Source organism: Rhipicephalus microplus, chromosome 10, assembly GCF_043290135.1.
Source record: "Rhipicephalus microplus isolate Deutch F79 chromosome 10, USDA_Rmic, whole genome shotgun sequence".
NCBI classification, from domain to species: Eukaryota; Metazoa; Arthropoda; class Arachnida; order Ixodida; family Ixodidae; genus Rhipicephalus; species Rhipicephalus microplus.
In genome coordinates, this window is record NC_134709.1 from 20,598,169 (window position 1) to 20,614,736 (window position 16,568).

The 16,568-nt window shown below is 47.2% G+C and overlaps 1 protein-coding gene across 1 annotated transcript in view; it reads left to right on the top strand.

Annotated features, from left to right (window-relative positions):
* Window positions 1-16,568, top strand: part of LOC119180929 (uncharacterized) — a 261,732-nt gene that overhangs the window by 96,240 nt on the left and 148,924 nt on the right. Inside the window, exon 3 of the mRNA XM_037432070.2 lies at window positions 14,327-14,376. The gene's annotated coding sequence lies outside the window, so the exon portion shown is untranslated. The remainder of the gene's footprint in view (window positions 1-14,326; window positions 14,377-16,568) is intronic.

Here is a 16,568-nt window from a genome sequence, read left to right on the forward strand (position 1 = left end):
TGTGGTCAGTCCGTGGCTCCTTCGTTTTATGACCGCCTATACACGATCCCTTCCTCGTGAGAACGCCATATGCGCGGTCACGCGGTGTTACAGCTTCGAATAGGCCGCCGTTTGTGTTTTTTTTTTTTTTGAACCGCTTTGAATGATGCGTGGTGGTTCCGGCTGAGCTTCTTTCTCGAGGGTGGGAACGCTACGATAGAGCTGGGCTCGTAGACATGTCCTGCGTTACGTTACCAGCCCATATAGAGCGAGTGCGGCTGTGAACTGAGCGTAAGATTTGTGACGTATATATTTTTCTGGTTTGGAAGCGTGTATGTAAATAGAAAAAAGAAGCAAGATGGAGACCGGCAAATGCCACCGTAAGGGGTACACCTCATATCTACTACGTAGGAGCTAGATCACAATAAACACAGATCACCATCAATGAACGAGAGCGTGTGTGCACGCATGAGTTAACTCCAGATCGAGTTACATTACGAATAAGCATACACCTCAAAAATATGATTAAGTAAGGGATTCGATTTGTGGGGTTTAACGTCCCAAAACCACCATATGATTATGAGAGACGCCGTATAGTGGAGGGCTCCGGAAATTTCGACCACCTGGGGTTCTTTAACGTGCGCCCAAATCTGAGCACACGGGCCTACAACATTTCCGCCTCCATCGAAAATGCAGCCGCCGCAGCCGGGATTGGTCAGCAGCCGAGTACTTAAGTAAGGGAAGTAGAAAATGAAGAATCAGAGGGAATTCCACAATGACCACCAAACAGTTGACCTGCGCGGTTGCTTTCTCGTGATTCGCGAAGCGCAAAATCAGCTGAATGACTAAACTTGACGTTCGTCCTTTCTCTATATATATTGCAGAAGATATGTGAAGAGTTGGCCTATAGTAGCATCGATGTAATGCAGGTCAATTCATTCATTCATTCATTCATTCATTCATTCATTATTAGTTTGATTGATTGGCTGCTCGCCGCAGTGTTCCACTGATTGCTGTGCTCGGCTGATGACCTGGATGTCGCGGGATCAAATCTCGGCTGCGGCGGCTGAATTTCTGATGGAGGCGCAAATGATGTAGGCCCGTGTGCTCAGATTTGGGTGCACGTACCCCATGGTCAAAATTTCCGGAGCCCTCCACTACTGTGTCTCTCATAATCATATGGTGGTTTTTGGGACGTTAAACAGCACATACCAATCATCAATTAAAATCAATATACCTTTTCAGCTTTTTGATTACGTCCCAAATCGGCGGCCGGGGTCAGTTGGCCGAACACACGATCTCATCAGCATCACGGAGGGACGTCAAGCTAGGATGCGCGATCAACCTAAAATAAGGAATCGGAATTCATGCCTATTGCCTTACATCTTTGTTTTGTTACTGCGTCATCGGTAAGATATACGCAGTTCTCAACGAACGCATTCCGAGGAACGGCCATTGCGACGAAACCCGCAACCTAAGTTTATGCGCGTGTGTCCAGATGGTTTTGTCGAGTGCAACAATCGATAAGCCAGCAATGAAATTTATATTCGGAGACACCGGAATGAAAAAAAAAAAAAACGTGATGAGAAATGAGGGTAACGCATTGGAAAATGGTTCGGAATTTCAATGATTTCGCCAACGGGTGAATACCGTCAATGAGCGCGTTTTGGGGCGGGCCTATAGCTGGTGACTATTATTTTGAGATAAGTTAAACTGCGCTGCGTACGATACACCAGGGCTGTAGAACAAAAGAGAGAACACAGGAATAAATTTCTGAATAAGAATAAACGACCCTTTTTGAAACTTCGGGCACATCTGTAAATACCCAAAGCGAAGCTTTATTGGACCTTGGAACGCAGGAAGTTGTAAAACACTTCCCTGGCATTTATTTTCCAGCGTTACTGAAATGGGCACTACCATTGGAATAGTACCCCCCCCCCCCCCCCCCCCCATTTTCCCCCGTATTTTTGAGGTTGTACACCCAAACACAGAAACGCATGCTAACGTGCACAATGGGCTGTTGAATTGGCTGCCTGTCTTGCCTCGAAAAAAACAAAAATTGAGTCTACACCCATGGTACGCCATCGACCAGACAGTTCAGAAACCTTCCCCACCGCTCCCCCTGCCATCGCTGCGTCACTTGCCTTCGGGGAAAAAACTGACACCATATCTGTAAGATGATGTCAGGGGCAACTTCCTGCATCACGTTTCTCATGTATACCTTACCCTCATATATATTGCCCCGGCTGGAGACTCTCAAAGTAATAAAATGAAATAGAATAAACAGCATAGCTTCGCCCGACCTTTTTGCTCAATATATGTACGAAATACAGGTTCTCCGCGATACTGAACAGCAGCTTTACACCGTACCATAGCTGTAGGCCAAAACCTTGCCTCTGGGCGCTCTCCTTTTTATATAGCGTGAGTGTCCCGGTGACCGTCGCGCGTCAGCAGTGTTATCGCCGTGGCGGTACCAGTGGCTTTCCTGGCACGCATTTCCTCCGTACACACAAGGGCAGGTCTTTCGAGAGAGAAAAAAAAAGTGCATCTTTTCCCGCGCGAAACAACGCGCGCCCAATGAGCGGAGCAGTGCGCTCGTCGCTCCGCAAGTCGAAACCTCGGAGAGATGCAGAGCAGGTTTATGTATGCGACGGCGATGGGGTTATCACGGGTCGCCGACGACGCCAGGAACGAAAGAGCGCCGTTAAAAGAACGCGGTCCTTCCGCGTTCGCCGTGGCATCGGGCCAGCTTTTCCTTTATAGTATCTTCAAAACACGTGTCTACGCATTGGCGAAACAAGCGTACGCTACGCGGCTGATGCGGAGTGCATGGAAGGCATTGATTCCGTACTCGACCTTATTTTAACCCTCGCCACGTACGGCGTATCATTCTTTCAAGCTTCCTCCTCGTCTTACACGGAAGACAAAGGAAGAGAGAGAGGAAATAATCGAAGAGAAGGAGGAGGAAATGATCACAGGGTTCGGCATGCAGAGATGCTTGCCTTGTCTTGGATGCAAAGGAGTGTCGCGTTCCACGGATAATCTTCGATTTGACACAGCCAGCGATGGCTTCTGCGTGTACCAGGCCCTACCTGTGTCTTCCGAGTCGAAACGATGCGACCGGGGTCGTCGCAGTCAAGAACTGGTTCGTGTCGGCGTCGTCCGTTGCTTATGTGTAGAGCCAGGTACACGTCGACGCGCTTGTTTGCGAATCGGTGCTCTCGTTGTTGTGGTCAAACCGCAGTGGCCTGTTTTAGCTCACTGACATGTGTCCCCCCACCCGGTACAAATCCGAGCCTTCCCTCTCACCACGCGAAGGTCACGATACGCCTGATTACGACTCGCCGTGTCGCGAAGGTTGAGGTATAGGAACTTCAGAAAAAAGTATCTGTTTCACGATTTTGGAGTTTGTTCGGGTCCACTGCGTGCACTGAAAATGGAGTACGAGAGGTGAGACTCGTCTAGAACGATCTTGTTTGTTTAGAACAGCCTGGTTATCTTCCGGTGCAGGATCTCTACCTATAGGTGCCGGTGGAGGTGTTCTTCCGTGTGGGTGACGCCTCACGCAGTAGCCGTCGCACGTATAGTCCCATTAGAGTCGCCGTGTTACCGAACGCACGATCATGATCACGGTTCCCAATCGAAGAACGACGCGTTTCAGCGATTCTCAGAGTGTGTAATGCATTTGTACTCGCATTGCGTTCGAGATTGTCTACGCTGCGGTACTACAGGCATACGTGTCGGGACCACTCGTTCCGATGACGTAGGTTTAGAGATAAGCCAATGGCTGCGCCGTGCATGCGTCGAAGACGGCGGCGTGTTCGTGACTTGAATTCGCAACATTCCGTCCTTACATTTTGCCCTTAACAGTTGTGGTTATATATTTCAGTTGTGTACTATGGTTTCGTGCCTTTCCTGTATCGCGGCTGAGTGTGATACACACACAGAACACTTCACACAATAGGAAGTTTTTGATTAGGGGCTCCAAAAGCTTGGGTCCCCAAAGTTCTTTGCGAAGAGTTGCCGATTAGGGTCTGCGGTGCTAAGAATACTCACCCTATCCTCGGTTACTATATAGCCTTGGTAGAGAGTTGTCACTTCAGTGGGTGCCGTCACTCTTGTCTGACGCAAAGCTTTTTGGGGCAGGCAGGTTCGAGGGCTCCTGCTTATTTTGAGAAATCATCTTCCCCAACGCCAAACCGACACGCGGCTTGCGTTTAGCGCATGTGCAGTGACATCGACGCTATTCCTTTCGTGCCCCAAAACCTATTGGGGCCCCTATTCGAAAACTCTCTATATACTCACGTGACAACTAACAACAATCACTCCCCCGTGTCCGGGAAGGTATGATATCTTCGACGAGCACTAATCGCAATAATAGCGAAAGTTGGGCTAGTTGCTGATTCATACTTGGGAAGTAAAAACAGCGCAAAATTACAGACAAGGACAGAGGAAGAGACGACACCGCGCTGAAATCGCAACTAAACTTTATCGAAAGATACGCGCACATATATAAAGTATTTGACCCGTTCACGTGGACAACCAAAGGCATCTGCGCATCAAAGCAAACAAGGTATGAGACTTACGAATATGAATGAGGTATATGAATAGGCTTGTCTCATACCTTGTTTGCTTTGATGCGCAGATGCCTTTGGTTGTCCCGGACGTGACCGGGTCAAATATTTGATATATATGCGTGTATCTTTCAATAAAGTTTAGTAGCGATTTCAGCACGGTGTCGTCTCTTCCTCTGTCCTTGTCTGTATATTTGCGCTGTTCTTACTTCCCGAATCCGACGAGCACGCTATAGTTTCCGTGCACTATACGGAACTGTCCCTGCCCTGTACGTCACACACCTGCACGGTGTGTAAGGTGCATCTGAGTTACACGACGAACTGCGCACTCGCGCGGGCCTGTCGGGCTTGATTGATATGTGGGGTTTAACGTCCCAAAACCACCATATGATTATGAGAGACGCCGTAGTGGAGGGCTCCGGAAATTTAGACCACCTGGTGTTCTTTAACGTGCACCCAAATCTGAGCACACGGGCCTACAACATTTCCGCCTCCATCGGAAATGCAGTCGCCGCAGCCGGGATTCGAACCCGCGACCTGCGGGTAAGCAGCCGAGTGCATTAGCCACTAGACCACCGCGGCGGGGCCCTGTCGGGTTTCATCAAGGCGCAAGTCACGCGAAGGCGCGTCGTGCTCCGTCACAGGATAACGACACTTCCTATATCGGCATCCCCGGGCGCCCGCTGCGTCACTGTCCAGTTCGCCAAAAACTGAACATCGCCTCCACGCGTTCAGCGACACCCGCAAACGAGAGCGAGTTAAATGGCTCTCGCTTCCGAAGTTCACGTGTGCGTGTATACGCCTCGCCGCCACTGCAGCGCTTGCGACGGACGGGCCATCCATTATATACAGCCGTCCTTAGGCGTTTCCATAGTCCGAACGTGCCCCGCTCGCTGTGCCTCGTGTCGGTAAAACTGTGCAGTGGTGTGGAAGGCTACTGAGCACTGGTCAAGTGTGTATGCGACGCGCCTCTCGATGGTCAATGGCGACGCTACATTGTATGTTCGTACGGTCGCTGAAAGTCCGGATAGCTAAGCACTCTTGTGCACGGAAGACGCGACAGGCTACTTGACATGCGTTATTTTGTTATTTGTGCGCGTAGTGTCTAATCGAGTAAACAGAGCGCCATAACCTTCGTATCTCACGACCTGATTGACTGATTTGATTGATATGTGGGGTTTAACGTCCCAAAACCCCCGTATGATTTTGAGAGACGCTGTAGCGCAGGGCTCCGGAAATTTCGACCACCTGGGGTTCTTTAACGTGCACCCAAATCTGACCACACAGGCCTACAGCAGTTACGCCTCCATCGAAAATATCTCGTGACTTCATAAAACCAATTGTGATTCCGTCTATTCATGATGGCTTAGATAAATGCTACAAAAGAGAATCTAAATAGTCATGCTAATTATGTAACATATGTTTATATCTTGTGGACAACGAAGTGTGACGATGTAGCATGTATACAACTGGACTTTAGAATGAACGCTTAAATAAACCCCGCGACATCCAGGTGCGCACAATATTCTCACTTATGTATACCGAATCCTAGGGATCACGTAATCCACTTCAAGATCACTCTGCCGGCGATAGCGATACAGTTTGCCTCGGCGAGTTTATAGGTCTATACTTTGCAGCATGTCAACAGAGTCTGCGAACTTCGTAATTACTTTTCAAGCTTCGCGTGAGCACTCTTCAAATGGAGCAGCGTCACCAATAAAGGTAGCACGCGTACAAGAGGTCTCGTGATACGTCTGTCACGCGCATACGCTCTGCTCCATGATAAATTTTTTTAGGTTGTACCATGGATATCTTAGTTGTTAACCGACCAGCGAAAACCCGTCAGTCGCCTTTTCTTTCATTTCTTTTCGCTGATCATTTCTGGTGAACCGCTGGCGACGCTGTTCCGCCAACGTGAATTGTACTATAGATGTATTTATCCACCAAGAACATTTTTTCCCCGTTTCGTGTCACACGAACAAAATCTACGTACGTATACTGACAAACGCGAGCTTCGAAGTCCCCTATGCTATCTATGTCTGTTGCACACAAAGGCGCACTGAAGCAGTCACAGAAAGAGACATCACCTGTGATACACGGTTTCTTCTGACGAGAACTCAGGTTGATTCTCAGTATGCAGAATTTTGCCGGGCTTTACTTTGCAAAGGCTGGTCACATTATTGTCTGCCGAACTTTAGATTCTCATGACAGGAGGCGACATCAATCCTGCCACGTTATGTCATCATTTTCTTTTTTTGCCTACGTCACAAGTTATTTAGCAAATGTCAGCGCTCCTATATAGCGCCGGCTGCTCTATCTCCCAGACGATACAATTACAGTATATCGCAGCAATAAAAATAGATAAAAAAGCACCAGGGTCAGAGTTCACCTAAATCAGTCGAGCCATAAAAGGTTTTCATGTATTCATGAAAAAACAAACAAAAAAGAGACGGCACAATACATGGTCAAGTCGATGGAGGCGGAAATGTTGTAGGCCCGTGTGCTCAGATTTGGGTGCACGTTAAAGAACCCCAGGTGGTCTAAATTTCCGAAGCCCTCCACTACGGCGTCTCTCATAAACATATAGTGGTTTTGGGACGTTAAACCCTACATATCAATCAATCAATATATGGTCAAGTCGCATAACACTCTAGCTGTCAACATTGCATTTTACTTGCTTAGCCTTTTTACTGTCAGTACCGCAGCTTCCTTCGAAACTAAATAGCATACTGACGTCCGAACGGTAAACTAATCACCGCGACGCTACGCTGATCCCCGAACCACAAGCATCACGCTACGGCTTACGCCCAGTGCACGGTACTTGCACGCTAGTGTGTCAAAGAGTCGCTTTTGCGACACTCTCCGACTATTCGAAGAACCGGTCTAGCGGTTCGTTACTCCGGCGCGCTTCTCTCATCTCCAACTCCTGCTCTTCTTCGAGTAATAATGAAGCAGGGAAAAAAAAAAGAAAAAAAAAACGGCCCTTGCGGGGAACCTTCGAGCAGCAAAGCCTCTTTGACATCGCGTGGAAGTACGGCTCGCATAGGAACAGCTCGCAGCGGAAGACGCAACGTGCGTCCCTTTTATGCCACAGAGGTTCGCGCCTCCTTATCTGCCCATTGCGGCTTGCATGCAAAGCCACTACACCGCTCCTTTGAGACAGGAGCAGCGATAATTAGGCAGCTTTTGGAACGACCACTTTGCCGCGGGCAAAAAGCCGTGAGCACGTGGGTGCACTTCTTTCTTTCTTTCTTTCTTTCTTTCTTTCTTTCTTTCTTTCTTTCTTTCTTTCTTTCTTTCTTTCTTTCTTTCTTTCTTTCTTTCTTTCTTTCTTCCTTTCTTTCTTTCTTTCTTTCTTTCTTTCTGTTTAGTTGTTCTCATTCAGCGCGGAAGGAAAAACAGAACTTTATTAAACCAAGTTTCGAAGGAAAGCTATACAGTCGCACGGTACCTATTGTCGACATTCTTACAGCGTTTCTATGCTGCTGATTTAAATTTGCTTGTATGTTCTATATATATTTCCCTTGAGCTTTCATTTTGATGTTTGTACTAGTGGAGTTCGTACATTTGCTTTTAGTGCTGCACACTTTCCCGCCCTGTAACAGCCCCAAAGCGCTCACATCATTGAAAATAAATACATCCTAAACCGCAGTAAAGCCGTGAGCGCTCCAGAGAAGGAGAGATAGAACTTAAATATGAAGAGCGGGAAAGAAGAAACGCCAAAGTTTTAGCTGTGGTAGCATTTATACTGTTGCTTACAGGCTACCCTGCACAATGCAAGAGAAGGGTGGCTGTACGGCCACATCATAAAGAAAGAAAGAAAGAAAGAAAGAAAGAAAGAAAGAGAGAAAGAAAGAAAGAAAGAAAGAAAGAAAGAAAGAAAGAAAGAAAGAAAGAAAGAAAGAAAGAATCATTTTCGGAAGAAGGATGTCGGCGGTGTTGACATCATTAACTGATGTTCTATGCCCTTCTAGTCAAAACGGAAGCGTCGGCCAAGCTGTTCAATAGCCGGTCGCTCATTCGGTTGCCTCAGCGAATCTGCTTGAGCATCTGCATGCGAGGGCTGAGAAAAAGAGCTGTACGCCACATGTCGACAAAAGGTTCTCAGTCACAGCGTTATCATCCCGCGTACGAATATTAAAACTAAGATTTTGTTTTTCCCACAATAACGAGTCGTGCAATACAAACCGTATAGAAGCACGGTTCCCTACACTTGACAGGTTTTTGTGGATACACGTAGTGGAGTGTGCGAAGCCACGTATACCGCAGACAAAAAGCGAAGGTAAAGGTGTGGCTGCAGTACTAATTACCCTCGTGAGCCAACGTGAGTGAGCCTCCCGCGACTGCCCATGCTTCCGTGAACGATCCCGCTCACTCCATGAAAGTATGGACACGCTCGATTTGTCACCGCAATCTTTGCTGCATCACTGCGCCTCTCCAAGCGCTGGCTCACCATTTTTCATCAGCGTTACTTTTTTTTTTTTTGAGCAAGATCTTCTTAGATTGCACGCTTTCGGGCAGCCGTAGAGAGCTCGCTAGGTTTGCAGGACTAGAAGCTCGCGAATGCTCGACGTTAACTCTACGGTTGCTTCGCTCTGTGCATCGAAGTAGGGGAGCACAATTACGTTGTTTTTGTTGTTGTAGAATTTTCCGGGCCGCACTGCATTTTCGGGCCGCACTGCACTTTAATCCGTCTCGTCCTTCAAAAAGTAGGCGACTGTTTTGATGGTCGTTGCACTGCAGATTCTGAACGAAGTCGTCTGCTAAATGCGACTGGGTAAGTCTGGAGCAGACATTATTCTCCCAGCAGGGATTCCGCCACGCGCGTTTCGAGCAACTCTGCGATAGTATTCTTCTTGCCAGCCGAAGCCGCGGCAAAAGCAGTACACTGCTGCAGTAGACTTACGCTCGTCGGTGCTCAAAGGACAAAGAGGATGTAGATCAGATAGATAGATAGATAGATAGATAGATAGATAGATAGATAGATAGATAGATAGATAGATAGATAGATAGATAGATAGATAGATAGATAGATAGATAGATAGATAGATAGGCAGACAGACAGACAGATAGATACATAGATAGATAGACAGATAGATACATAGATAGACAGATAGATAGATAGATAGATAGATAGATAGATAGATAGATAGATAGATAGATAGATAGATAGGCAGACAGACAGACAGACAGACAGATAGATAGATAGATAGATAGATAGATAGATAGATAGATAGATAGATAGATAGATAGATAGATAGATAGATAGATAGATAGATAGATAGATAGATAGACAGATAGATACATAGATAGATAGACAGATAGATACATAAATAGATAGATAGATAGATAGATAGATAGATAGATAGATAGATAGATAGATAGATAGATAGATAGATAGATAGATAGATAGATAGACAGACAGACAGACAGACAGACAGACAGACAGACAGACAGACAGACAGACAGATAGATAGATAGATAGATAGATAGATAGATAGATAGATAGATAGATAGATAGATAGATAGATAGATAGATAGATAGATAGATAGATATGTGGGGTTTAACGTAGGATGTAGCAGTGTGTTTGTATGAAGCACGCGTTATTTCGGAAGTGTGCGCACTTCGACTGGTCCTTGTCGTAGGTATGGCGTATCTTATAAGACAACTAGCGGGGACCCTGGCGCTGCTGCGATCGTTCAGCCTCCATGACCAGATGGGTACTACGCAAGTTGGCCAAGTCTTTGTGCTTGCGGCTTCAAACGCACTTGAGGCTTTGTTGATCGTTGCCTGTTAGTTTTGTTTCCAATACCAGAACGGTCCGGGAGCTTCGTGAGCCGATTTGAATTCGTGAGGTGGTGAAATGCTACTGTTGAACATTTGTCGTTTGCGGTCTCGTGACAAAGCGGCCCCAAGCCATGGACGTGAAGCCAAGCGGGGTTAAAAGAAAGAAGATTAGACAAATTTTTGAACTCATCATCATTCCCCTGCTCGCTTATCGAGTACCGTGCGTGGATGCTTACATAATCACTAGCACCAGAGTTCCTTCTAGTGTATTTATAGGACATTCTATGCCTGTCCTGTGCAGCTGCGCTTGCTACGACACACAGCGATGCCAGCTGCGGATGGTTTTGAATCGACTTGACCCCGGACCATTTTGTGTGCAGAAGATACTAGGACCTTGGGCATCTGCCTCAGTTGCGCAGAAAGCAACTAAAGCACTGCTACTTTACCTTAAGTCAACAAACCTGAGTGACCGCCTGTGGACTGTGTGTGCTCCCCGAGTGTGCTCGTGATTGTGTGTACCTTCTCATCTTTCTGCAACCCCTTTTCTCCCCTTTATCCCTTCCCCAGTGCAGGGTAGCAAACCGGATGTGCGTCTGGTTAACCTCCCTGCCTTTCCTTGTATCTTTATCTCTCTCTTTCTATAGGACATTCTATCGTCGTAGGCACTACACCACGGAGACTTCCCGCGCGTCATTGCACAGCTGCGTAGGCCTGCCGCCACGAGGGGTTGCCAGCCCACCCTCCTAATCATCTGGCGCCTATGCTCAGCCGTTCACTCTATAAGTTCAACTCGTCGCTACAAGCTACGAAGCTTCCGTCGCTCAAACCCAGCACGTAGCCATCTACGAGGTATAGAGATATAGCTTGAGAAACGGGTACGAAGAACGATTTCGGTTCAGAAGATGACCTGCGGCGCCCCTGTCCACTCGATCACTGCGCTGAGGAGTAACAGCGTGACTTGCCCGCTACACCGCCCCGTGGCATCGACGGGGTGAACGACCTTTCGGTGGTCCATCGCTCAAACTTCGTTCGATGGTTTCTTGTGCTCGCTACGTGGCCGCGTTTGCAGTGTGTATGCAAGCTGAATCTCTCAACGAAGTGATGTGAAAATTTCTGCTATGAAGTATAATCTGTGCTTGGGGCGAAGGAATTGGTTTCACCACCGTTTAGGAGCTGTTATTATTTAGTCATTCATCTAAGGACTGAGTATGCTGTGTAGTGAGGCCAGAAAAAAAAATATATACGAGGGACTTGAGGACATTTAATGGACATCTAAGCAGCCTCTGAAAATACAGAAAGATAGATAGATAGTTATTTACAGAAAGCCAAAGAGGTCGCCCTGAACTACATTTCGCTCTGATCTGCTCATTTACACAAGTAAAACCCCGGATAGTGCTACTACTATTGAGCTTAAAATCATCATAGAAGGTATACAACTTCATCGCCAGTTATCGAGCCTGATAAATCGTGTCAATTTCGGCATACACGTTCTGATGCTGTAGGTTGGCAAGCCTCACTAAAGAGGCGACAATTAAAACATGCTATAGCTCCCTATTGCCACGGAATTAATGACGCGTCAGTGCATCCCGCTGAAACATTTCCCGACAGCGCAACGCACGCGAGCATACAAACCACGCGCTAAACTCCAACTGCACCGTCCCTAAACTTCCCGGGTCTTCCGCTTCTCAGTCGCTGGCGCGCGTGCTTGAAGTATGAACGCGCCGTGTAATCTCAAGAGGCGATTGGCAGCTTGGCCTCGAAAACAAAACAAAAGCACAACGGGAACTGCCCGTAAGCTCACGTCTTTTTGTCGAGTTTCAAATTACACATTCGCCCTGCCACTTTGTGCACCGGCCATCTTTGTGGGGGAAGATTACAGGACTCGCACACTTTGTGGGAGGCGGCAGTGACGAGTGTTGCCCTCCCCGAGAACACCCTATACACATGTACAAAAGCCCTCCTCCCTACTTTGTGGCGGCGCAGTCAGGAAGTTATTACGTAGCGATATGAAAGGCGGCGGCAGCTCCGCCGATACACGCGACTCAGTCGTGCAGGCTGCTTCGTATTTTGTACATACTTCTAACCATCCTCGTTCTTTGCTATCTTTTATTATCATTTTTTTTCGTTCTTATTCTCGTATAAAACCGGCTGTTGATGCAGGGGTTGGAGAGGCCTATAGACACTATCGCCCGCTAATTGAAACGATCGTGCTTTCGAGTTGGTGCGCGCGCGCAAGCACGCCGGAGCGTTCAATTCCCACGTATAGCATTTAGGGGCTCGTAAATTAAAAAAAAAGAACGTTTACATCATCCTCGCGTGGCGCAGGCTCTGTTCATCGCGAATGAATGAACATCTTTACAAGCGAAACGAGACAAAAAGCATACAGACTTCGCAGCAAAAAAGCTCGCCGTAATATCAGCGACAAGCAGACGTTGCTCTTGCCAAGAGTCGTTTTTTTTTATTTGGAAAAAACAAATAATGGATGAACGATCTTGAGTTGTGACGAGAGCTGTAGTTACTGCAAGCTTGTTAGTTGAAAGCCGGGTTTTATACTGCTACAGTTATATGCTACTCGAATAATAACGCAACGGTTTGGGATCGCCCTGCTGCATCGCTCGTAACGGCCGCCCAAACTGTGCTTAATGAGCGCGCGTTTACAACTTCCTCACTGCGTTTAATTAACGCCCGCATACGCATAGTGTTACCAGACAGACTAAATAGGATAGGAAAAAATACAATTTACAAGTTCGAAACCTCCGTTTATATACTGCCGCAAGTTTAATCTGAAAAGGGCTCTTTCTTTTTGGTATATTTATAGACTTCGCATTAGGGAATTTGTGACGTCAAAAGCAAAAGCATGAAGGCAGGCATTGCCCTCGCTGATTTTTTTTATCACTCTGTAATCGGGCCGCATAAACTTTGCATTCTATACGTCGGCTTCACATGTGTGCCACCAGGCTGGAATGCATTATACTTGAGTGCTTCGTTAGCGCGAGCCTAATAACACCGAAAGCGTAAGGTATAGTCCACATCAGTTATTTTTCTCCGAGTGTTTGAATCCCTTATATTAGTAAGCTATTTCAGCTAAGATAACAATCACCGGAAGGCAGTGCGTTCGCCCGTACGAGGCGAAAAGCAGGAAAGACACCCGATGGCCATTGATATTGGTTGATACGTGAGGTTCAACGTCCCAAAACCACCATATGATTAGGAGAGACGCCGACAGCGGAGGGCTCCGGAAATTTCGACCACCTGGGGTTCTTTAACGTGCACCCCAATGACTCGATGGTCGTTGTGTGTTATCGCAGGAACGATAAATTGATATTACCTCTAAATGTCGGTTGCGACACATTTTTAGACCGACAAAAAAAAAAAAAAACGCACAAGCAAGGCCTCCATACAGGTCGTTGACGTGCGGCCCGGACTTACTTCCGGCCTGGCTAATAACGACGGTTCATTAAAGCCTTGCTGAGACGTTGGTTACGTCGTCTCAAGTGGTGCTAGCCGCCTCTGTGCTCCATTAATCAATTAATCATAGGTATTCAGTGGTGAGCAATGCGATTGGCCCAATAACTGTGACACACACCTCTTTATGATGATGATACTCGTTTGCGTACAGAGTGCCACCGGATACTGTTTTTTTTTCGTCTGGTCATATCAAGCTTTGCTACGATAAAAAAAAAATACTGCCTCGTTATGATTAAGGCGAAAATAACAAACTAGGCTTCATTGGTAATGCCAATGACGTTTATTTTCGTCGCTGTGTTCTTGCCTTTGGAACAAACCTGTGCACCTTTTCTCCTTGGACAGCTTGAGTTTTGGTGACAGCGGCAGGTATATGTATACTGATCGTTCGGGTCAAGGGAGGCGCGGAGGCTGTAAAAAATAAGACCATTTTATCATGCTTTAAATGATCTCTAAGACTGCGGCGTCGCTCTAAGCGGTTCATGGCTGTCGCTGATCCTTCTTTTCTTAATCATTGCAGGTGCTGCCGACACCTCGGCCGCCAAAGTCTATCGACCCACACACGTCCAGGTAAGTTAACTTAGCATCCACACTAGCAGCAATGTCACACGGTGATATCATGAACGCCCATGCATCGAGGGAACGCGGCCGGTAATCTTGTTATTTCGAAAAAAAAAAAATAACCGTTCGCCGTTATAATACTATCTGCGTGAGAAAAAACAAAGAAGAAGGGAAAAAATGTAAGTGATTTGTTGTGCATTTGCCTAAGACGAGTCCAAGGCGAAAGACATCTTGTCCTTCTTTTTACCCTTAGTAAATGCATTCATCCTGCCACACCTCCGAAGATCGGAGGTGTTATGAGCTTTCAGCATCCCACCGGATTTTGTAATGCCTCCACGATCAGCCCAACACATAGCGAAAATATTATGTGAAGACTTCATAGTGACGTCACAAACCGGCAAAAATCGTGGCGACCTGTGAATTCTCGATCTCGTCATAGAGTGGCGTTGATTATTCACGAGCCAATTCACTTCATCACATGATGATGACTTTTTTTTTCGATCATTCGTGTTCACTCGACGAAGCCGACGTCGGCGGTCAATTTTCGGGTTCGATGAGGCACCCAAGGCCTCCGCATCATTAAGTGAATCGAATATCGATGCTCGATTGATTGATTTGATTGATTGATTTGTGGGGTTTAACGTCCCAAAACCACTATATGATTATGAGAGACGCCGTAGTGGAGGGCTCCGGAAATTTAGACCACCTGGAGTTCTTTAACGTGCACCCAAATCTGAGCACACGGGCCTACAACATTTCCGCCTCCATCGGAAATGCAGCCGCCGCAGCCGGGATTCGAACCCGCGTCCTGCGGGTCAGCAGCCGAGTACCTTAGCCACAGACCACCACGGCGGGGCGAATATCGATGCTCGAACGCTTCGATCTGTTTGTGTTCGGGGTGTTTAGCAAACGCACCGAATACAGTTTGTTGGACTACATCTGAAGTACTGAACGCGCACGAACACAAACATTGCGGCATACCCGGCGCGCCCTCATATAGGAATCTACATCGTTGCTGCGCCAGCTTTGTTGTGACGTGTGCAAGTTCTGTAGTTTCAGTGGTGGAACGGGTTTTATTTGCGCTTGAACGCAACACTTCTACAGTGGGGTCGCCGCGCACGTATACGCTCGCAACTGATGTCTGCCTACCCTCGCGTGCTTGCCGGTTGACAGAGATGCAACAGTTGCGAAGCCACGCGACGATCTTGTTTCTGTTCGTTTTTTTTTCACCCGGCGCAAGCGCGCACGCGCAACTTCTTTCTCGGAGAGAGCATAGCTCCCGAGAGAGCGGTCGTCGTCTCGGGGCTGGTCCACCAGAAGCGCCGAAATTGTGTGCAGTGAAAGTGAAAGGTAAACGCTTAAACGTTCCCATTTTCTTTTTTTTTACTTCCCTTCTATTGCTGCTTTAAGCGGCGCCTGTCTAGAACTGGCCCAGCGAGGTTCTCGATCAAGCACACTGCAGCGCAAGTGCGTTGCCCTTGGTCTAGGACGGGAGCAATGAAACACAGCGGCTTGTTTGCCGGGCGGATTATTTACAGCCGCCGGCTGCTGCCTTGGGACACAGGCGTTTGACCTACGGCAACCTCTTTCGCTTTCGTTCTAGCCCGGGCGTTATACCAGAGATGACGACCGCTGCAGCTGCGGTGGTGCGGTCGAACGTTATTTGGAAGGCGGAACATTCCTGCGCTCGAGTCCAGCGCGGAATATCGTTCGTGTTCGGTATATATTCTTCACTAACTTTTTTCAATCTTGCTGCTTGCGCGATTGGTCGTAGAAGCCAGCTGTTTCTACAAATGACGTCGTGGCGCCGGAAAGACAAGACTTAGCGCACGTCCAGTTGTCGTTAACTTGCCGTCTTTCCGTAGCTATGACGTCACTTATACCACAGAACCAACTAGTCCAATGCTCTGGGTCTTTATTATCAAAAACGTAAGACGGCAATATTATTCTTAAAAGAATATTTAGCCATTCATTGTGTAGATCGTATCATTTATCAAATAAATATATTAATGAAGCCGGCTGACCAATGGGAGAACGCCCTTTTGAAATAAAATGTTTGCGATTTCGGCCCCCTGTGTACGACAGATGTTCGAAGACGACTGATAAAAACCAGGTCATGATACTCTGGGCACGCCGCAGTCGCAGGTTCAAGAAATTTCGATCGACTGGCGAACAACTAACGTGTAGTGACGTCGCAAAGT